Here is a 24,125-nt window from a genome sequence, read left to right as displayed (position 1 = left end):
TTGAATTTCAGTTTATTAGTAGACAAATATGTCAGAAAATTTTCAATAGAGGCAGTAATTGTTGTTTTATAGTCAATAATCTCTTTATACTTATCCTTTTAAACAATCAGATGGTTGCTTTAAGAATAAAGAAGTATGAAGTTAATATGAATTTAAGCAAGGTTTTAGATTATAACCCATAATACACTTTATTGTGTTTAGAAAAGAAAACTTAAGTCTTATTGATTATTGGAGATACAGTTTTCAAAAAAAGATTCCAGCGATTCATAAATTATGATCCAAGGACTTACTACTACTAATGCCTTAATATTTGCAGATCAGTTCCTTTATTAATTGAAAAGAAATTGTCCTTACAACAATATTAAAACCGAATGACACACTTACAAATATGACACACTTAGAGAATAGAATTTAAAGCAAAATTTTGACATACGGTAAGTATTCAAATCTGGAATACCAAGTACAAATAATAAATACAGGAGGGGAAAAAATGGCTATAGTTTATTTCAAAGTAGATTACAGCAGAGGAAGGATTATAATGGAGACCTGCTTTGAAAATCTGTACCTCAACTTTTTAGATTCAGACACTATTGACACTTTGAACCAAGATCGATCCAAAGAAGCAGAGCTATAGAAGAAGCAGAGCTTCTGAGGAAGGCATCCCTGGGATCGAATCCTGGTTCCATCATTTGCTAGCTGTCATATTTGGACCAGTTGCTATGTCTTTGGTATATAAATAGTCTTATCAACTTCAAAATATTTTTGAGGATAAAAGAAGATAATAAAAATATAGCATTTAGTTATGATACTGGCCATATAGAAAGGCCTCAGTAAGTGAACTGTTATTAATGTAAATCTGTCAGTCACTTTCTGCCACATTGTTTTGGATAGGTTCATTCTTTTTCTACTTTCCCAAACTATCCAGAAAATCAGATGAAAATCATCTAGGCAGTTATGTTATAACAAGGTGCTCTTCTGCTTTTCCTAAATTCCACGAACAGCAACACATATGAGCACTTAACCATATACCTAGAATAAGGGTATATTAGTCCCTACTTGCTAATAGTTTATTAATCCTCAACTTACATTTTAGGCTTTCTGTGTCTGAAGGGAAAAAAAATAATCATTTACTTATTAGTAAGCTTTCTTTTTTTTAAAATACATCTTTATTGGAGTATAATTGCTTCACAATGTGGTGTTAGTTTCTTCCGAACAACAAAGTGAATCAGCTGTATGCATACACATATCCCCATATACCTTCCCTTTTGAGCCTTCCTCCCACACTCCCTATTCCATGCCTCTAGGTGGTCATAAAGCACTGAGCTGATCTCCCTATGCAGCAGCTTCCACCAGCCATCCATTTTACATTTGTTAGTGTATGTATGTCAGTACTACTCTCTCACTTACATCCCAGCCTCCCATTCCCCACTGTGCCCTCAAGTCCATTCTCAATGTCTCCATCTTTATTTCTGCCCTACCACTAGATTCATCACTACCATTTTTCTACATTCCATATACATGCATTAGCATACGGTATTTGTTTTTCTCTTTCTGACTTACTTTACTCTGTATAACAGACTCTAGGTCTATCCACCTCATTACAGATAACTCAATTTCGTTCCTTTTTATGGCTGAGTAATATTCCATTGTATGTATGTGCCACATTTTCTTTATCCATTCTGTCGATGGATATTTAGGCTATTTCCATATCCTAGCTATTGTAAATAGTGCTGCAATGAACATTGTGTTACATGTATCTTTTTGAATTATGGTTTTCTCAGGTATATGCCCAGTAGTGGGATTGCTGGGTCATAGGGTAATTCTATTTTTAGTTTTTTAAGTAATCTCCAAATAGTTCTTCATAGTGACTGTATCAAGTTACATTCCCACCAACAGTGCATAAGGGTTCCCTTTTCTCCACACCTTCTCCAGCATTTATCCTTTTTAGTTTTTTTGATGATGGCCATTCTGACTGGTGGGAGGTAATACCTCATTGTGGTTTTGATTTCCATTTCTCTAATGATTAGAGATGTTGCACATCTTTTCATGTGTTTGTTGGCCATCTGTATGTCTTCTTTGGAGAAATGTCTATTTAGGCCTTCTGCCCATTTTTGGATTAGGTTGTTTTTTTCTTTTGATATTGAGCTTCATGAGCTGCTTGTATATTTTGGAAATTAATCAGTTGTCAGTTGCTTCATTTGCAAATATTTTCTCCCATACTGATGGTTGTCTTTTTGTCTTCTTTATGGTTTCCTTTGCTGTGCAAAAGCTTTGAAGTTTCACTGGGTCCCATTTGTTTAGTTTTGTTTTTATTTCCATTACTCTAGAAGGTGGGTGAAAAGGATCTTGCTGTGATTTATGACATAGAGTGTTCTGCCTATGTTTTTCTCTAAGAGTTTTATACTGTCTATCCTTACATTTAGGTCTTTAATACAATTTGAGTTTATTTTTGTGTATAGTGTTAGGAAGTGTTCTGATTTCATCCTTTTAATGTAGCTGTCCAGTTTTCCCAGCACCACTTATTGAAGAGGCTGTCTTTGCTCCATTGTATATTCTTGCCTCCTTTGTCAAAGATAAGGTGACCGTACGTGCATGAGTTTATCTCTGGGCTTTCTATCCTGTTCCACTGATCTATATTTCTGTTTTTGTGCCAGTACCATACTCTCTTGATTACTGTAGCTTTGTAGTATAATCTGAAGTCAGGGAGCCTGATTCCTCCAGCTCCGTTTTACTTTCTCAAGATTGTTTTGGCAATTCAGGTTCTTTTGTGTTCCCATACAAATTGCAAAAATTTTTGTTCTAGTTCTGTGAAAAATGCCATTGGTAATTTGATAGGGATTGCATTGAATCTGTAGATTGCTTTGGGGAGTATAGTCATTTTCACAGTGTTGATTCTTCCAGTCCAGGAACATGGTATATCTCTCCATCTGTTTGTATCATCTTTAATTTCTTTCACCAGTGTCTTATAGTTTTCTGCATACAGCTCTTTAGCCTCCTTAGTTTTTTTTTTTTTTGTACTTAATGTATTTATTTGAAACTTTGTACATGTCTTACTAAAGCATACTAATATTTTGTTAGAGTGTGATAGGCAGTATAGCAGGCACCTCTGTGCAGGAGAACAGAACATCTTTTACAAATATACCATGTTTCACTGCACTTTCCCCTGGAAGAGCAGACTCTTCACTTTTTGGCGGCACTTTTTTTTTTAGTCCTGTTGGTATTATTTCCTCTAGAATATTTTCTTTTATTTTACCTGTTAGTCAACAAGGTGAATCTTTGCGGGGGTTTCTTTTAGAAATGCCACAAGGAGGACCAGGTGCAGACTACCACTATGGTCATCAAAAAATATGGAACGCTTCACAAATTTGCGTGTCATCCTTGCGCAGGGGCCATGCTAATCTTCTCTGTATCGTTCCAATTTTAGTATATGTGCTGCCGAAGTGAGCACTCCTTAGGTAGTTTTATTCCTAGGTATTTGATTCTTTTTGTTGCAATGGTAAATAGGAGTGTTTCCTTAATTTCTCTTTCAGATTTTTCATTGTTAGTGTATAGGAATGCAAGAGATTTCTGTGCATTAATTTTGTATCCTGCTACTTTACCAAATTCATTGATTAGCTCTAGTAGTTTTCTGGTGGCATCTTTAGGATTCACTATGTATAGTATCATGTCATCTGCAAACAGTGACAGTTTTACTTCTTCTTTTCCAATTTGGATTCCTTTTATTTCTTTTTCTTCTCTGATGGCCATGGCTAAAACTTCCAAAACTATGTTGAATAATAGTGGTGAGAGTGGGCAGTCTTGTCTTTTCCTGATATTAAAAGAAATGCTTTCAGTTTTTCACCATTGAGAATGATGGCAGTGGGTTTGTCATATATGGCCTTTAGTATGTTGAGGTAGGTTCCCTCTATGCCCACTTTCTGGAGGGTTTTTATCATAAATAGGTGTTAAATTTTGTCAAAACTTTTTTCTGCATCTATTGAGATTATCATATGGTTTTTCTCCTTCAATTTGTTAATATGGTGTATCACATTGATTGATTTGCATATATTGAAGAAACCTTGCATTCTTGGATAAACCCCTCTTGATCATGGTGTATGATCCTTTTAATGTGCTGTTGGATTCTGTTTGCTAGTATTTTGTTGAGGGTTTTTGCATCTATGTTCATCAGGGATATTGGTCTGTAATTTTCTTTTTTTGTGACATCTTTTTTCTGGTTTCGGTATCAAGGTGATGGTGGCCTCGTGGAATGAGTTTGGGAGTATTCCTCCCTCTACTATATTTTGGAAGAGTTTGAAAAGGATAGGTGTTAGCTCTTCTCTAAATGTTTGATAGAATTCACCTGTGAAGCCATCTGGCCGTGGGCTTTTGTTTATTGGAGGATTCTTAATCACTGCTTCAGTTTCAGTGCTTGTGATTTGTCTGTTCATATTTTCTATTTCTTCCTGATTCATTCTGGAAGGTGGTACTTTTATAAGTATTTGTCCATTTCTTCCAGGTTGTCCATTTTACTGGCATATAGTTGCTTGTAGTAGTCTCTCCTGATCTTTTGTATTTCTGCATTGTCAGTTGTTACTTCTTTTTTGTTTCTAATTCTGTTGATTTGAGTCTTCTCCCTTTTTTTCCTGATGAGTCTGGCTAATGGTTTACCAATTCTCAAGGAACCAGCTTATAGTTTTATTGATCTTTGCTATTGTTTCTTTCATTTCTTTTTCATTTATTTCTGGTCTGATCTTTATGATTTCTTTCCTTCTGTTAACTTTGAGGTTTTTTGTTCTTCTTTCTCTAATTGCTTTAGGTGTAAGCTTGGGTTATTTGAGACTTTTTCTTGTTTCTTGAGGTAGGATTGTATTGCTATAAACTTCCCTCTTAGAGCTGCTTTTGCTGCATCACATAATTTTTGGGTTGCCGTATTTCATTGTCATTTGTTTCTGGGTATTTTTTGATTTCCTCTTTGATTTCTTCAGTGATTTCTTGGTTATTTAGTAGCATGTTGTTTAGCCTCCACGTATTTGTATTTTTTACAGTTTTTTTTCCTATAATTGATATCTAGTCTCATAGCGTTGTGGTCGGAAAAGATGCTTGATGTGATTTCAGTTTTCTTAAATTTACCTATGCTTAATTTGTGACCCAAGATGTGATCTATCCTGCATAATGTTCCACATGCACTTGCGAAGAAAGTGTATTCTGTTTTTTTTGGATGGAATGTCCTATAAGTATCAATTAAGTCCATCTGGTCTAATGTGTCATTTAAACTTTGTGTTTCCTTATTTATTTTCTGTTTGGATAATCTGTCCGTTGTTGTAAGTGGGGTGTTAAAGTTCCCTACTATTATTTTGTTACTGTCAATTATCCTTGTGGTAATTTTTCAGACACCTCCTGCTTAAAACCCCAAAGGTCAGAAGAATTTTGAGGCCCCATCTTCATGCTCTGTATTCATACTGAAAATCAAGATCGAGTGAGCTTTTGCCCTTCTGCTCCACAAGAAGTTTCTGTCCTCCCTGAACTCCCCTTAGGACACCTACATTACCATTTGACAGTTGTACCACCCCAGTCAAACTCCCCACCTGGCACTGTCCCTGGAGTGGGTCACTCATGGCCAGAGTGTGGCCGGGCACTTGGTTCCAGAAGCAAAAGCCCCTCGGGGCTAGCCCCCCTCCCCCCCACCTCACCAGGTCAGTGAAAAAACAATCAGAGTAGTGGTATTTCACTGGCAGCCTGCAAGTCCGGTGGACCCCGCCCCACCCTCTCACAGGGACCAGAGTGTGCCAGGGGCCTCCCACTTATTCTACATCTCTCATTCTTTTCACCATGCCAGACTAGAGTTAAGCTCTACAGGGTCTTCTTTCTCCTCTGATTCCACCAAGCCTGTTCCCTTGGTTGTGTTTTCGCTGGATAGTAGGTAGGGACAGTGGGAATCTCATTCATCCATTCATGTGCACCACTAATTAGATGACAAGGTATTTGGCTACCTGAAGAGAGTCATAGTTACTCCCACCATTTCCCCAAGCTTCTTTGAATTTCTTCACTTTGACATTCAGAGCACTGGGCAGAAATCACATCATGTCAACACCCATCACTGGCCTTTGTGAAGTAAGCTTTCTTTAAAGAGCAATTTTCATTAAATTACCTTTGTACCAATCACCTGGTCAGCTTGGTGGAAGACTGAATTTAAAGTAGAAGCACATTTAAAAAGAATATTTAGGAACTAATTACTTTCAAATTTATATATATATGCCAATAAATTATTTTTATAATTTATTGGCATATATAATATAAAATGTTTAGCATTGAAGATGTGGTACCTAGTGGAAGATGTTAAGTACAGTAAGAAACATTTAAAAGTGTAAATTCTGAGAAAACAGTTTAGTCCACTTACTGTGAATATTTATCATAGTTGAGTAATAAATTAATATTGCTTGAAAACACAGGATTTACATGAAAACTTGAACAAATCTACATATTATGAAACTCTAAATATTTTTCTTTGGCTTAACAAATCTCCCATTGAAATTAGCTATTTAAAAGTATATGAAGATTGTATAAAATGTAAAGGATGTTAAAAGACCCCCCCCCAAAATAAAAAAATAATAAAGAGAGAGCTTCTCAACCCTGCTTACATATTAGAATACACTCTGGAGCTTCTAAATTGCCATTCCTGGGCCCCATCCATGGCCAATCAGAATCTCTGGTGGCAGTGGCACAGAAGCATTGGGAGTTGTTTAAACTCCCCAGGTGATTCTAAAGTGCATGAAGAATTGAGAACCTTTGTGGTAGATGAAGCTTTAAACCCTTATGACTCTTAACCTTCTGGAAGTGAAGCTGCTGGTATGGGAAATGAATATAAGATTTTGCCTGATCCTAATGTTAAGCTTTTGCAACTTTTAATTAAAAAAGAAAAATAAAATGGAAACAAACAAATAAAAACCCACAAGCATATAAGAGAACCAGAGAAAATGCTCTGGGGACATTCTCATAGCTTATGGAAAAGTGACCTTAAGAATGCTTATATTAAAAAAAAAAATGCTTAGGGCTTCCCTGGTGGTGCAGTGGTTGAGAGTCCGCCTGCCGATGCAGGGGACACGGGTTCATGCCCTGGTCCGGGAAGATCCCACATGCTGCGGAGCAGCTGGGCCCGTGAGCCATGGCCGCTGAGCCTGTGCGTCCGGAGCCTGTGCGCCACAACAGGAGAGGCCACAACAGTGAGAGGCCCACGTACCACAAAAAAAAAAAAAAAAAAAAAAAAAAAAGCTTATATTAAAGAAAAAAGTATATGAGGATTATAAATCAACTATATTTCAATAAAAATTAAAAAACAAAACAAAAAAATGAACACTGATAAACAGATACACAGAAAAATAGATATTTCTCTATATGAGGTTTCTTTTTTTAATTTAAATATTTATTTATTTAATTTATTTTGGCTGCACCAGGTCTTAGTTGTGGCACACTCAGTCTTCATTGCGGCATGCAGACGTCTTAGTTGAAGCATGCGGAATCTTATTTACAGCCTGTGGCCTCTTAGTTGAGACATGCATGCGGGACTTAATTCCCTGATCAGGGATTGAACCCGGCCCCCTGCATTGGGAGCATGGAGTCTTATCCACCGTGCCACCAGGGAAGTCCCAATATATGAGGTTTCTTTTAATTATTATTATGCAATTTTTAAAAAAGACTTGCAGGATACTTTAGCTTAAAGCTTATTTGAATAGAGAAGTATATCTATGTGTGTATATGAACAATAAGATCATTATATATAATAACAAGATCACATATATATGATGCTTATATATAATAATAAGATTCATTTGCCATTGAATAAGATCATTCTGAAAGAAATATAAAGAAAATAATTCTGCAGAATGGAAAGATGAAATATTTGGCACAACTTTGTTTCAAGGATGGGAATTTCAATATAATCTCTAGGTAGAGTCTTAAACTCTGAGAGAAATCAAGGATCCATGGAATAACCTCCTAGGACAGCAGCTATCAGGATTTTCAGTGCTTTGGAGAAATGACATGTGTTCATTGACAAGAACTCGTTGAGAGGAATGATTTGAATTACTCTATTATGATTCTGCTCTTCCAAGGCTGTTCAAGCATTCATCAAATTAACATCTCATTCTGAATGAGGATAGATTTGAGTGAAAATGTGTCAAGACACCTTTATTCAGTTCAACATTTCTGAGTTATGGTTTAACTTATGTCACCCCAAGATGATCAAGTATTTACTCACTGCATTTGAACCATCTTTACTTTCTTGGAAAACTTTCCAACAAATGAAAAGTAAGCTAAATACAAATTCATTTGATTAAGAATGAAAAGTCATCTTTCTGAAACTAAATCTCAAATAAATATTTTTTAAAAGTCAAAACAGGGCTTCCCAGGTGGCGCAGTGGTTGAGAGTCCGCCTGCCGATGCAGGGGACACGGGTTCGTGCCCCGGTCTGGGAAGATCCCACATGCCACAGAGCGGCTGGGCCCGTGAGCCATGGAGGCTGAGCCTGCGTGTCCGGAGCCTGTGCTCCGCAGCGGGAGAGGCCATAACAGTGAGAGGCCCGCGTGTCGCGCAAAAAAAAAAGTCAAAACAAACATCATAGCACTTGGCCAGTGGTGAAAATCTCTATCAGTCTCTCCTAAGTCTAAATTTAATCCTCTCTATTTTTTTTAAACTTGTCATTTCAAAATTATTGTCAAGGAGCTGATGATGAATTTAACTTTTAAAAAATGTGATAAAGTGTTTAAACCCTTAATATAATAACATTTATTTTTTTATTACTTTTATTTTGTAACTTGGCAAGAAAGTATCAGGATATGTCATAATTCTTCACTTTTAATTTTTTTAAAATTTTAAGTTCTAATACATTTGTAACTTTCATTCTAATTTTTCAATATTTCTAAATTACAGACACACAAAAAATACAGCTGCTATTAAAAATATTTTAAAGAATATGATGATAGCTTATCATAAATTTAAAAATCCATACTGTAATTAATGTAGATTACCTTTTTTAATGATAGAGCAATAAGGTTGAATCAAATCATGTGCTCTTTTATATAGTTTACCATTCATTAATTCATGCATTCATTCACTCAAAAAATACGTGTTGAGCACCTATGATGTGATAGGCACTTTGTAGGGTTAAATATAAAGCAGTGAATAAGTATATGTGGCTGTTATGGATTCTAGAAAGATAGAGAAACATTAAAACCACTATTACACAATGATTACTTAATCATTTGAGTGGTTCCAGTGATCATGGAAGCTTCATAAGGAGACAATGTTTAAACTGAGAGTTGAGCTGGGAATTAGTTTGATGAAGCATGTGCTTGAGGATAGAAATGGCAGGTAGGAATGAGCATTGTATGCACATATGAAAGCTGTAATGAACGATAAGGAAATACAAATTCTAAGAACAAATATAAGTTGCTGAAGTAGTTAGTGAAATGCTATAGTTGTAGAACATGTATCTAAAATGTAGGTCAGTGGTCATATTATGTAGGGCCCTGATGTTATCCATAGAAAAAAATGGATTCTATTTTCAGATATTCACCTTTTCTTCTACAAAGTAAATGAATTGAAGGCCAGCAAAGTGTGGAAGCAGGCTCAGCAAGTGGAGAATATCTCATGGGTCGGGGATAGTGAATTTTGGCTTAGTCAAAATTAGTGACCAAAAAGATGGAAGAAAACAGATAGGAGTGATATTTAAAATATAGACATCTATAGGTCTTGATGATGAATTGGATGTTCCAGGTGAGAGACAGAGAGATGTGAAGGATATCTCTTAGGTTTGTAGTATGAACAATTGGGTGGATATTGATGCATTTGATGAGAAAAGGAAATATATATGGAGAAAAATCATTAGTTTTGTTTTGTATGGTATCACTGTCATGCTATTCATACATCTAAGTAGAGACAACAGTACATTTTGGTCTGGAACTTAGAGAAGTCTTGAATAGACAGAAAATTTTTGGAATCATTAGCAGAATGTTGGTGTTAATGGAAACCATGGAAGTAAATATGATTACCTATAGAGATGACATAAAAGAGATCATCGAATGAAAATAAAGAAGAACTAAGCTCAAATCTTTAATCAGCAGAGAAAGGAAAATTGACGTAAGGAATTTAGAAATGTGGCCTTACAGGAAGGGAGAACTTGTGTGTTATTGTTAAAACTAAGGGAATGGGTATTGCAAGAAAGAAGAAGAGTTCACAGTTTCAAATGCTACTGAAAGGCCCAATGAAAATTAAAAACACTCAATAACTGTTTTAATATAGAGATCAATGGTGGCATTAGCAAGAACTACTTTGGTGAAATTTTGGTGACTGAATCCAATCGAGAATGGGTTGAGTAGTGCCTGAGAAGTGAAGAAATTATTTTAAGTAGTATAGCTGTGAAAGTAAACAAAAAAGCCAGTGTGGAAATTGACCAAATATAAAGGCTGTTGGAAAGAATTGAGCAGAAAAAGAGTAGAAGATGAGAGAAAAGACTAGAAGAAAGAATAGGTTCAATGAAGATAAAAATGGGTGGGATTTTGAGCAGAGAAAACGTGAGGCTAAATGAGGGTTTAGAACAAAAGATTCTGGCTTACTTGTAGACACAGGCACAGGTTTGTCATCTAGAGCATCCTCATATGCTATTTCAAATCCTTGAGTGGTGGGGGACGGAAGAGGGAATAAATGTGGCTTATCTAGGAAAATGACAGGAGTCTTGGAATATTGAAAAGGAAATGATAGAAACAAAGAAATTATCCACATAAATTAAGCAAGCAGTATTATTTGCCAGTGCCTAGAGCAGGATGCCAGATTACCATTCCAATGATGCCATGCTTCCTGTTTTCTCCCATAGATAACTGTCATGATTTCTGTCTTAATCAATTCTGGCTGCCATAACAAATGCCATATACTGAGTGGCTTAAACATCAAACATTTATGCCAGAGGCTGGAAAATTCACGATCAGTGTGCCAGCAGAGTAGATGTTTGGAGAGAACACTCTTCCTGGTTTACAGATGGCCAGTTTTTGTTGATACTCTCACTTGGTAGAGAAGGGACACTCTAGTCCCTTCATCCAATTAAAAGAGTGCCAATCCCATTCGTGAGGGCTCCACCCTCATGAACTAATTACCTCCCCAAAGCCGCACATTCACATACCATCACACTGGGATTGGGGCTTCAATATATGAATTTTGGAGAGATACAAATATTCAATCCATAGCAGTATCCCTTACCGACACTAACTGAACATTGCCTTGGAATTTTCTCAAAACAGTGTACTGATCAACAACTACCAGATAATTAGAATTGACATGGAAATCAATCCCATTCTAATTAATAATGGTGATTTTTTTGACTCTGTTCATGCTGTAAATTAGAATTTTTAGACTGCACATCCAATATATATATACATTTACTTATAAATTATAGCCTTCTACATTATGATCAATAACTGCTGAACTGTAAAAAGGAAAAGGTATTTATAAGTGAAGAAATGTTAACAGTTTTCCTGTATATCAATGGATTGTTTTTCACGTGCTTTGCGGTGCATTTCCCCCACTGTAATTTGGAAACAACTGGTACTGATGAGGTCCTCTTTGACAAGTATACCGTGATAGCCTGTCTTATATATACCATGTAACTATCTGAAGTCATGCATGGAAATTATAATTATTGTACTTTCTGTTAAATATTGATTTAGATATTGAGATTTGAAGCTACTTTTAACTCATGTCCTTGGTAGTAAAAAAATTCATCTAAGATTGAAAATTTACTATTAAAAATAGCACTGACAGCTCCTTCCAAAATATCCCTTTTAAATTATACCATCATGCCACCGTGATTTATCTGTTTTTGTCCTGTGACACATATATTGAGATTAAAGTGCCTTCAAAGCATCTTATTGCTACAGAATACCTCCCTTATGGTCAAATACATTTTTAGATTTTCTATCCAATCTCTTTTGCAAAATACATTTTTTTCTGTTTTGATAATCTTCTGAGGTGTTAACTTAAATTGTTTATAGTCATTTTGAAAAGGACACCAGCTGCTTTTTGTTATGATGAGTCAACAACTTGGAAAATATTTGAATTTGAGTAGAAACCTAGTTCACATTTGGATTTCAGTTGTATTTTATTAGTTGCAAATATTTCATATCACATCTTTTGAAATTCTGAATAAAAGAAGAAAAAATAATGAATACTGCTTTTTAAAAAAATTGATATCTTTGTTGCAGATTTCATTGCCAAAAAGACAGTCACTTAGTCATATTTCTGTCATATAAAAACTTAAATATGAACCATATTTTTCACATATTGTTTAAGCTTTGCCACTCATGTCTTCTGCCATCTGAGGATGTTATTATGTGTAATTTTTGTTTTTCATCTTCATTTACATGAGTAATGAGAGATTATATATGATAGCTATTAACCATCTGAAATTACCATTGGAGGAAGCATATTATGTTAGTTGTGCAAAACAACTAAAACAACAAAAAGATACTGCCCTTAAATTTATCAAATCAGGAACAAACTCTAATCTTTTGTTTATAAATATTATTTTTGTTTTATAAAAGTGATATATATATATATACATATACTCATTATAAAAATTTCAAGCCATTTAAAAAGTACAAAGGAGAAAGCAAAACATCACTAAAATCCCCAGCCCCCCAAGTCAGCCTTTATGTGTTTAATGAACACTATTCTGGAGATCTTTCTATAGGTACCTATAAAAGGACATGATAGATAAGGGAAGTGATTGATAAGTGATAGATAGATAGGTAGATAGATAGATAGACAATTATAACAGTTGGATTATTATTTTACTGAAAGGTGTCCACTCTCATTTTACTAGATTTAACAGAAGAAAAAGAATAGACTGTTATAACTGAAAGTATATAATATACTATATACTGAAAGATGCTGACTCATTTTACTAGAAGTTAACAGAAGAAAAGGAAATTGAAATGAAACTGAAGGAATTGCTGATTGCAGATTTCTTTTTTTAACCACAAGAGAAATAAATTTTAAAGTAACTGTGTAAATATAAGAAAAAATATAAATAGAATCAGCGTGCTGAGATAATTTTTTAACTACTCATTTTAATTTCAAACAGTACTGGTTTGCCTGTTGCTATAAAAGATTAACTGATTATCACAGTAACACTTCTCCCTTACTTTCCCTTTTTACCTGGTTTTTGTTGCTTATCCTATCAAGGCTTATACTATTGATATTCTGTTCTACTACGATTCCCATAGAAGTTTAGTCTTGCTTTTATGTTTAAAAGCTTTTAGTGCTTCCCTTGAGGAATTTTCACTATCGATGCTGCATTTCTGGGGATTAAAAAATATCTTCTCTAATTAGCTGAATTTCATCATTGAATATATTTTTTCAAGAAGGTTTCTGACCGCTGTGTCCTTTATGCTCCTGTATATTTGAAAAGGTTTAATAGCTCCTTTCATACTTGAAAATCTTGTCTGGACATACTATCTTTAAACCAAACAGTCTTTTCTTTAGAATGTTGTACACCATTTTTTATATCTTCTGACACTGACTGCTCTCATGTCAAAGATTCAGGCTAGTGTGACTTTTAACTTCTCATAGATGACATGCATTTTCTGTCCAGATGGATACATTGAAAATTTATCCAGACTATTTGCTAGAAGACATTTTCCTTTTCTATGTATTTTCCTTTAGTAGTATCCTTAATCTTTAGCTTGCATAATTAACGAAACGAGACAAAGATAATCATTATCTCTACAGACATAGAGGACAGACATGTGGACACAGGTGAGAAGGGGAGGGTGGGACAAATTGGGAGATTAGGTTTGACATAAATACACTACCATGTATAAAATAGATAGCTACTGGGAACCTGCTGTATAGCACAGGGAGCACAGTTCAGTGCTCTGTGACAACCTAGAAGGGTGAGATGGGGGTGGGGGGTGGGAGAGAGGTCCAAGAGGGAGGGGTTATAGGTTTACATACAGGTGATTCACTTCATTGTACAGCAGAAACTAACACAACATTGTAAAGCAATTTTACTCCAATAAAAAAATTTTTTTAAACAACTACATTTAAAAATATATATATATATGACTTTAATATTTCAACACCTGTCACTCACTCTTATCTGAATTATTACTATAGTCCTATGTTTTAGTTTGATATTTTTTGTCCCTTAAATTAGGCACTATTATTTTGAAATAATAGTGGTCATATTCACAGAAATATTAAGAGCTATAACTTGCTCATTTTGTGCCTGGAACTATTCTAAGATCTTAGCTTATATTAACTCATATAATCCTCGTGATGCCTATCTTTCAGATGTGGAAACTAATATATTGCCAAGGATGACCCAGCTAACTAATGACTGAATGGAATTCAAAACACAGGCAGGCCAGCTTCTGAAATGTTCTGAACCACTGCTCGGCTGTCTCTTTAAGTGTACTATTGTATTTACATAGTAATGTTGTTTTAAATTTACCTGGTTATTTGTCCATTTATTTCTCACCATTCTGCCATGTTTACCGTTCCTTCTTTCTGGGTTCAATATTCTTTACCCTGACGTTCACCATTGGTGTCACATTTTACAGTATTTATTTGAAAATGTCTGAATTTTGTCTTGTACTTTAACGTAACATTCTGAGTTAACATAATTTTCTTTAAGAAATTTGAAGGTATATGGTATAGGATTTGTTTGATGTCACTGTTTTACAAGTCTGTTGTCATTTATCTTTGTAGGTCATCTATCTTTTCTCTATAGTTGTATGTATGAGTCAACTCAGGCTGCCACAACAAAATATCATATACCGGTGGTTTAAACAGCAGAAATTTATTTTCTCACAGCTCTGGAGGCTGAAAATCAGAGATCAGGGTGTCAGTATGGTCACGTTCTGGTGAGAACTCTGTTGCTGGCTTGCCGATGGTCACCTTCTTGCTTTGTCCTCACATTCACCTGGTAGAAAAAGAGAGAGAGAGAGAGAGAGAGAGAGAGAGAGCTCTATGATGTCCCTTCTTATAGGGGTCTAATTCCATTGGACCAGGGTTCCACTGTCATGACCTCATCCAACCCTAATTACCTCCCAAAACCCCATCTCCAAACATCATCACATTAGGGGTCAGGGCCTCAACATACGAATTTGGGGGCACACAAACATTCAATTTATTACACTGTTTATAAGAGCATCTGTTTATAAGATCACCTCCGATGTTTCACAGTGACGTGTCTGGGCTTAGATTTCTTTCATTTATCTGGCTTGGAATTTTATTTCCTGTATTTAAACATTCTTATCTTCAATTCTGTAACATTTTATTTACTAACTCTTAAAATAATGACTCTTCCTCATTTAACCTCATTGGAATTCCAGTAGAATGTTCTCTTTCTATCCTTCATGTCTCTTAAACTTTTTTTCATTACCCATCTCTTTGTCTGTATACACCACCTGTTAGGTAACTTCATCGGATCTAGCTGTACATCAGTATTTTTTACAGATAGAGCTAATCTGTTGTGCAACGGTCTGCTAAATTATTAACTCCAACTAGTATTTTTTATTCTAGAACTTCTACTTGATTCTTTTAAACTTTCTTGAGTCCTTAATAGAAATATTTTTATTGCTTTTAGATATTTTAAATTTCATCCCTTATCACTTTATGTTTTAAACATAGTTATTTTATATATGTATTCAATAATTCCATTTGTAAAAGTTCCTAAATTTCTTACTTGTTGGTGCTGATCCTCAGAAATGGTGTGTGTGCGTGCATGTGCGTGTGCATGTGGATGTGTGTGTGTTTAGTTTTAGTGGTAGAACTTATTTTAGCCGCAGTCATTATGTGTGGGGTCCTGTGATGCCTGTGTCAAAGATCTTTCTATGGAGGAAGAATATTCATTTTTGCTCCTTGCAGCTACCATGCCCCCATCACTGCCACCTCAGAGTCACTTTCTACTATTTTGTCAGCTTGGGGTTCCTGCAGACAGAGAGGCATGTAGCTACAGATTCTGAAATGTGTTTTTGCCCCCCACATATTGCCTAGGTCAAGACAGATAATTTTTTGTCTCCCCTTTTCCCTGGTGAAGACCTTGGTAAATCCATCCTATCACTGAGTATGCAGCCCTTTGATGATCCTGACTTTATGCAATGGTTTTAGTCCTGGCTTCCCCTTGCGCAGGCTCAGTCCTTTCCTCCCAGAGAAGTCCTTGAAAATTATCACCCCTAAAAAGTGTTTTGAGGCTTAATTTTACATCCTAGTTTTTATCTTTCTCTTCATTTTTGTCTCTGAGGATTTCTTGTACTTTCTAGTATTCTCGGTTTTACCTTTAAGAGTACATTTGTTTTCTTTGTCATATTTTATCTAGTATTTCTATTGTTGGAGACAGATGTTAAGATTATCTAGTCTTTATATAGTTACAATAAAAATTCAAAATTCTTTGTAAGGCATCTTATGACTATGAAGAAATCTAGCCTGAGGGAAAAAGCATCAATTCTGGGAATGACAGAGCAGAATGAGGAAATAACCTTGTAGTCACTCTACTGCTGCACTTTTTCTTTTGTGAGATAATTAATTACCTTATGGTTTAAGCCACTTCGAAATGGGTTTTCTGTTACTTATAGTCAGAAGCACCTTACACGATCTATAATCAGTTTGTTTGCTTTGATTTCTCAACCCTCCTGACCTTGATTGTAAAGCCGTATTGGTGTGAGCTGTTGCCTTACCTTTCATAGAAGAATGTTAAAGCAAGGTGTTGTCTGGCTCTAACAGAAATGCACACATATTTTGAAATGGTGCTTGCAAATATGGGAAATATAAGTGAGATTTTCAAGGTAAACTGCTTAAGTTTAGAATTGCAAAATGAATCAGAAAAATATTCAAAAAATAATATTTTATTAAAATATATGAATGCAAAAATTATATAAAGCTTAAAAAGAAGAAAATTATGCCACTATTTTCTTAGAAGACCCTGAACTCAAGAGAAAGCAAAATAGACAGGTGAGGTAGATTGCAAAGAAGACTGAAAATAGAGGTAAAAGGTGAAAGTGCAAAATGAATTATAAGATATGTACAACACAAAGTGAAAATAGTGAAATCTTCTGTAATTAAGGACATTAAGGGACATAAAAGAATGTTTATGTAATGATTTAAATAATTTAATTTTATTAATTTTTAATTTTTGTTTTGCATTATTATATGAACATAATTCATAACACAAGAAAGAGACATTTTAATAAATTTTAGCAGCCACTTTTATAAAACCAGGGAAAACTAGGATATCAAATAGACTTTTATTTGTTCCTCTAAGACAATATCCCTAGTCTTTCAGGGCTTTTATGAGAATTAAAATTATATTATGTGGCTCATATGTTTAAAGAGAGTAAAAGATAATCAATAGTACTGTGAATATTACTAATAATAACCGCTAACAATTACTGAGCACCTACTCAATACAGTTACTTTCATTTCACTCATATCATCCTTATCAGTCATGTGAAGTAGGTGCTCTTATTGTAACCATTTTATAAGTGAAAAAATTGTTATAATTTAGCTTTTATACCTGAAGCAGCAGTGGAATAAGCAGACACAAAATAATTTGAAACATCATGAAGGGAATGGGCAGGATATAATCATGGCTTCCTTGTAACCAGTCTTTGTATTAGTCACTTCATATTCACCTTTTTTACTTTCAACAGACATTTTTTATACTGTCTTCTTTGAAGTTTGCATGTTAATGTGACTGCTTTTGGAGAAAGGGCTTGTTGAGGGGCAGGAGTGAAAATTAGAAGGCTGTGGTAGAGAGGCTGATGCCTTTGGCAAGAATTCTGAGAGGTGTCACAAAGATCAACACAATTTTGGAAAATGACTATTCAACCAGAGACAAAAGGAGTACTCAGGGCTCCAGTAGTAGGCTACAGTGTATAAGCTGCTTACATGGAAGAGATTAACCTACTGTTCTCAGGCTTAAACAGTGATGGTGCAAGTGGAAAGGGGTTTAAACTCTAGCAATAGAAATTCAGGTTACATTAAGGGAGAGATTGTCAGGGTAAGAGGTGTCATGTACTAGAATGAGTACAAAGAGAAGTTGTCATATCTACTTTTCTGGAGGTTTTTACAGATAGTTTAGCTCCTCATTTATCTGGGATGATTTAAACATGAGAGGTGAACTAAGTGACCCTTCTGGTTCGTTTCCAGCTTTGTACTTCTTTAAAGAAATAAAATATTTCTTCAGAACTGCTCATAAATTCCATTAGGCTGCAGTTAATACTCTCAGTGGTAAACTAGTTACTAAAGATTTCATCTAAATTTTCTGACTTTACTATATAAATAAAGCTTTAACTCCTCAGTGGCTATAAAATTTTGTTTTAAGAATATTAAGTAAAACTTTTATTTTATTTTTTTCGGTACGTGGGCCTCTCACTGTTGTGGCCTCCCCCGTTGCGGAGCACAGGCTGCTGACGCGCAGGCTCAGCGGCCATGGCTCACGGGCCCAGCCGCTCCACGGCATGTGGGATATTCCTGGACCGGGGCACGAAACTGCGTCCCCTGCATCGGGGGGTGGACTCTCAACAACTGCGCCACCAGGGAAGACCTAAGTAAAACTTTTTTAATTGTAGAAGTTAGAACTCTTTTTCAGTGGAACACTCAAATGGACTTGATATATAGGTCTCTATTGGAGACTGTTATATTGGGAAAAGCAGTGTTTTTTAAACTAAATATTTATTGTGTTCTTATCTGAAAAAGTTGGAAAGAAACAAAGATGTCTGTACTCTTCAGAAGAAAGGCCAAGTGAAAAAGTCTACAGTAAATAAAAAGGATTGAAACTCACTATGAATAAGCATTGGAAGAAGAGAGAGCACATGGGAGAAGGGAATGCCTTCCAACTGGGGAGTGTGTGCCCATGAGTAGTTGAGAAATTAGCAAGGCTGGAAAAAGGTTAAATCTGATTTATGTCCGAAAATATTAGTACTTTTTGTTAAAGTGAGGTTAAGAAGAATAATGTGTCAGAAGTAATATGTTAAATGGTTCTGAAAATGAGAGATATGAGTTTGAAAATCTTCAAGTATTTTGTAGATCTGAAATATTGGCTGCAAGGGTAAGGTGAGAAGAGAGACATAGCCAAGGGCTGGATCGTGAAGGAACATCAGTATCAAACGATGGGGAATGGACTGAAATATCAAGCTATGGGATTTGAAGTTAGTTTTGAAAACAAGGCTTTTTAAGCAGGGAAAGGCCATGATGACATTTATATTTTGGGTCTGTAGCTCTCATGACTGTGAACGATGTTTATTCTTGAGGGTTATGTTAACCATTTAAATTATCATAAAAGTTCTGTTTCTACTTTCTTAGGAAGGCCAGCCACATTTGAGAGATAATTATGTGAGCTATAGATAAGACTATGGTGTTTTCTTGGTTTAAATTTTAGGTGTATTTGGACCTGTGTTTTTGTTAAATTTTACCCATAACTGACTCTAAAAATTGCTGTTGCTGCTAGTGGTAAATGATAAGTACTGACAGTCCAAAATTTATATTAAAATACTTAAAATATTAAACATTATAAAATAAATATTAATTTATTCATTTAAAAATATTAATGTTAAAACATTAAAATGTAGAACATCAACATTAGATTATCAATCTAATATATAGAATAGAATATGTTAGGATAGAGATGAAAAAAAGAATAAGATCTTTGGCATTCGATTAATTTAGTCCTAACTCCAAGCTTTCCAGGTTTGTAAACTTTGAAAAGTCAACCTCTTTGATTCTAATTTTACAACAGGTAAAATAGAACTAATAAAATCTAACCCACAGGAATTTTTGTGAGGATCAATTGAAACAACACATGTAAAGCACTTACAGATTTCAGTACCTGGAAAGTACTTGATAAATGTTAGTCTGCTCTTGTGCATATTTATAAAATACTCTAAGGTTTCTTAGGAAATCCTTCTCAAAGGGAAGAATATATCATATATGTTGAAGAGGAAGGTTATAAGAAAAAGATGATAATAAAAACAGAAACATCTGGCAACAATGGCCCGAAGAATTACACGGGAGAGGAATTGAGGCATTGATTAGTGCAGGCAATTCTCTACTTGGAAATTGTAGCTTTTCATCTTCCATGTTATTGTGGGCAAAGATAGTGCCTTTCACTTTTACAGTGTCAGCTGTAGGGTAGGCAGTAATTTTTTTTTTTTTTTTTTTTTTTTTTTTGCGGTACGCGGGCCTCTCACCCGCGTTGTGTTGTGGCTTCTCCCGTTGCGGAGCACAGGCTCAGTGGCCATGGCTCATGGGCCCAACCGCTCCGTGGCATGTAGGATCTTCCCACGGGACACAAACCCGTGTCCCCTGCATCGGCAGGCGGACTCTCAACCACTGCGCCACCAGGGAAACTGGGCAGTACATTTTCAATACAAACATAGTTGTGTAGGTAACAGAACCAGTGATGCCAATAGATGGTCTGCCCTGATCCTTTGTAGAGGGCAAGAAAATTCCCCAGGAGTACCCCAAGCTCCAGAAATCTAGAACCTGATTAATAGCACAGAGATTAGAGTCATGAATATAGATCACAATGGGTACTTTTAAACTTGAAGAGAACTGGAATGCTGATGATATGTGATTTAGGGTCCAAGAACCAAGTGGAAGTCTTAACTATTTTGGATGGCAAAGAAGCTGATCCCAAACTTTTTTCAAATGGCCATTGTAATAGAGGATGTAGAGCAGAGTGGGAATTGTTATGGAAATTTACATGGTTGCAAAGTTTGGTGGGGAGAATACTATTAATTTAGAAATGTTAGTTATTTGTTAATTTCTGATTTATTTAATGAGTTTATTTTCTGGTCTAGTGGCTTATACTTCTTAGGTAATATTTTCTACCACAAATACATGATAGGGGTGACTGTCTACTATTTTGATTATGTTAGTCTTTGCTAATTAATTCCAAGTAAAGGTTATACCTGTGTTGTAAAATGTAATCACTAGTATAAATAGTCTATAGCCAAATTCTAGTAGTACCACAGGAAAAATAGTACTTATTCTCCAAACTACCCACCAATCCACACACATAGTATTACTACTATTACTATTACTGCTACTACCTACACATATATTTGTACATGGATCTGTTTCTTGGTTCTCTGTTTCTTTGGTCTCTTTGTCTATTCTTGTATTAGCACCACATGGTCTTAATTACTGTAACTTAATTACTGTAAGTCTCTACTGATAAAGTCATTTTCTTCTCTTCAAGAGTATCTTAGAAGCATTTAGCCTTTTGCATTTTTAAAAATCAACTTTACTGAGGTATAATTTGCATACAGTAATAGTCACCCATTTAAAATTTATATTTGATAACTTTGATAAGTTTATAAAGCCACATACCCAACACCGCAATCAGTATGTAAAATATTTTATCACCCCCAAAAGTTCCCATATAATCTATCATAGTCAATCTTGTCCCCACCCCCAAACCAGACCTGAGGCAATCACTGATTGACTTTCTGTCACTTTAGATCTGATCTATCTCAAATACATGCATTCTTAAATACATACTTTTTTGAATATGACTGCTATTTTTAACGTAATGATTGAGATTTATTCAAGTATCAGTAGTTTATTTCTTTCTCTTTCTGAGTAATATTTATAATTTATTAATCATTCACTTGATGGACATTTGGGTTGTTTATAGTTTGGGGTATGAATAAAACTGCTATGAAAATCCATACTCTAGTCTTATTATGAACATATGTTTACATCTCTCGTGAGTGCCTAGAAATTGAATTGCTGGTTCATTTGGTACATATATGTTTATAAGAAGTTGCCAAGATGTTTTGCAATATGATTGAACCATTTTACTTTCCCATAGATAATGAGAGATCCAGTTGTTCCACATTCTCATTGACATTTGCTGTGGTCCATCACTTTAATTTTAGCTTTTCTATTAGGTATGTAATGGTAGCTCATTGTGGTTTTAATTTGCATTTCCCAAGATACTAGCAATGTTGCACATCTTTTTACATGCTTCTTGTCAATCACTATCTTTGCTGAAGTGTCTGTTCAACTCTTTTACCCAATATTATTGTTTTTTCCTGATTATTGCATTTTGAGAGTTTTTAAAATATATTATGGATTGAAGTCTTTTCTGAGATATATTCTTTGCAAATATTTTCTCCCAATTTATGACTTTACATTATCTTAACAGTGTCTTTCAAAAAGCAAACATTTAAATTTTTGGTGAACTTTAGTTTATCAGTTTGATCATTTATTGATTTTGCTCTTTGTGCTGTATCTAAAAAATATTCTTATAATTCAAGCCACAAAAATTCATCCTATGTTTTATATTGTGGTCTATTTTGAGTTATTTTTTTTAATATGGTGTGAAGTAGGGGTTAAAGTTCATTTTTTTTTTTTACATATCAATATCCAACTATTTTGTCACCATTTTCTTAAAAAAACTATCCTACAAATAAAAAGTGTAACTTCTTCCCCTTACTTTACTTCCTTTTACTTCTTTTTATTCCAACCTAAATGCCCTTTTTTCTTTTTCCTGCCTTATTACACAGGCTAAAACCTCTAATTTAATGTTGAATAAAAGTAATGAGAGCAGATATCCTTATTTTGTTATTCACCTTAAAGAAGAACATTCAGTCTTTCACCATTAAATATAATTTAAGATTTTTTTTTGTAAAGTCCTTTATGAGATTGAGGAAGTTTCCTTCAATTGCCAGTTTGCTGAAGGTTAGTTTAGTTAGGTTAGGAATAGATTTTGAATTTTGTCAAATCCTTTATCTGCATTAATAGAAATAATCAGATTATTTTTCTTTTTTAGTTGGTTAATACAGTGAATTATATTGATTGTTTTCAAAAGTTAAACCACATTTATATTGCTAGGATAAACCCATCAAACCCAGGTCATGATGTGTTATGTTTTGTATGTATTATTGGATTAAATTTGCTACAGTGGTGTTTAGAATTTTTACATCTGTGTTCATGAGGGATATTGGCATGTAGTTTTCTTATAATGCCTTTATCTGATTTTGGTATCTGGGTAATGGTGACCTCATAGAATTAATTGGAAATTATTTTCTTGGATTTTCTGAAAGAGTGTGTGTAGCATTGGTATTTATTTCTTAAGTTTTTGGAAGAATTTACCATTGAAGCCATTTAGGCCTGGAGTTGTTTTTCTGGGAAAGCTTTTAATTACAAATTCGCCTTTACCAATAGTTATAAGGCTACTCAGATTATCTTTTTTAGTGAGTTTTGATAGTTTGTGTTTTTTAAGCAATTTTTCCATTTTATCTAGGTCAAGGATTTGCAAACATTTTCATAAAGACCAGAAAGTAAACATTTTAAACTACACAGGACAAAATCGAGGCTTTTATGTATGAATAGTATTTATGTAATTATTTAACACGTACTCACTTTAGATTATAAAAACCATCCTTAGCTCATGGGCAATACAAACAAAACTAAACTAAATTAAAATGAGAACAGACATGAAGTGTATTTTTCACCTCAAATACTGAAGATTTTATCTTGAGAATTTTTAAAATATTCTATATCTGTATGTCATTTTTGCACATATGGGAGAAACTGCTGAAGCCTAACACTATTAAACATACTCCCTAATGTCCTGTTTTCCATCTGGCTTGTGGGAACAGAACTGTTGCTATGTGAGCAAAGGATACTGTTCTTCTGCTCTCTCGATGGTTTGTTCTTCACATGAAGCACTATTCAGTATTTTGCTAAATCCTCAACATGAACTTTGCAGTTCTTTAGGATTCTCTCTCTCTCTCTCTCTCTCTCTCTTCTTTTCCTGTTCTGCAAACTCTAGCCACCTTGGTCTTCTGGCACTATTAGCTCCATCTGCTCAATTCAGGGAATTCATGAGGCTGCTCTGGGTCATGGCCAATAAATTTTCAAGGCAGTAAGCTTGCTTCACTTTTTTTACTCATCTCACAGGGATTACTGTCTTTTGATATCTGTTGTACAGTGCCTTGAAAACCATTTATTCATATGTTTTTCCTGTTTTGTTGTTGTTGTTGTGTTGTTATTAATGTTGGTTATTTCTGGCAGGAGAGTAATAGGATCTCTGATATTCATTTCTAGCTCTTTGTGTTTTTATGTAGATTGAAAGAACCAGCATA

General features: G+C 34.8%; 1 protein-coding gene and 1 non-coding gene across 3 annotated transcripts in view; one reads left to right on the top strand and one right to left on the bottom strand.

Moving 5' to 3' along the window:
* Positions 1-24,125, top strand: part of ADGRL4 (adhesion G protein-coupled receptor L4) — a 127,405-nt gene that overhangs the window by 18,013 nt on the left and 85,267 nt on the right. The gene's annotated exons all lie outside the window — the stretch shown is intronic.
* Positions 3,342-3,448, bottom strand: LOC137220401 (U6 spliceosomal RNA). Its single transcript, XR_010941690.1, has one exon. It is a non-coding gene; the product is annotated as a U6 spliceosomal RNA (small nuclear RNA).

Source organism: Pseudorca crassidens, chromosome 2 (genome assembly GCF_039906515.1).
Source record: "Pseudorca crassidens isolate mPseCra1 chromosome 2, mPseCra1.hap1, whole genome shotgun sequence".
Taxonomy (NCBI): Eukaryota; Metazoa; Chordata; class Mammalia; order Artiodactyla; family Delphinidae; genus Pseudorca; species Pseudorca crassidens.
The sequence above is the reverse complement of the archived record's forward strand: the minus strand, read 5'-3'. Positions and strand labels throughout refer to the sequence as shown.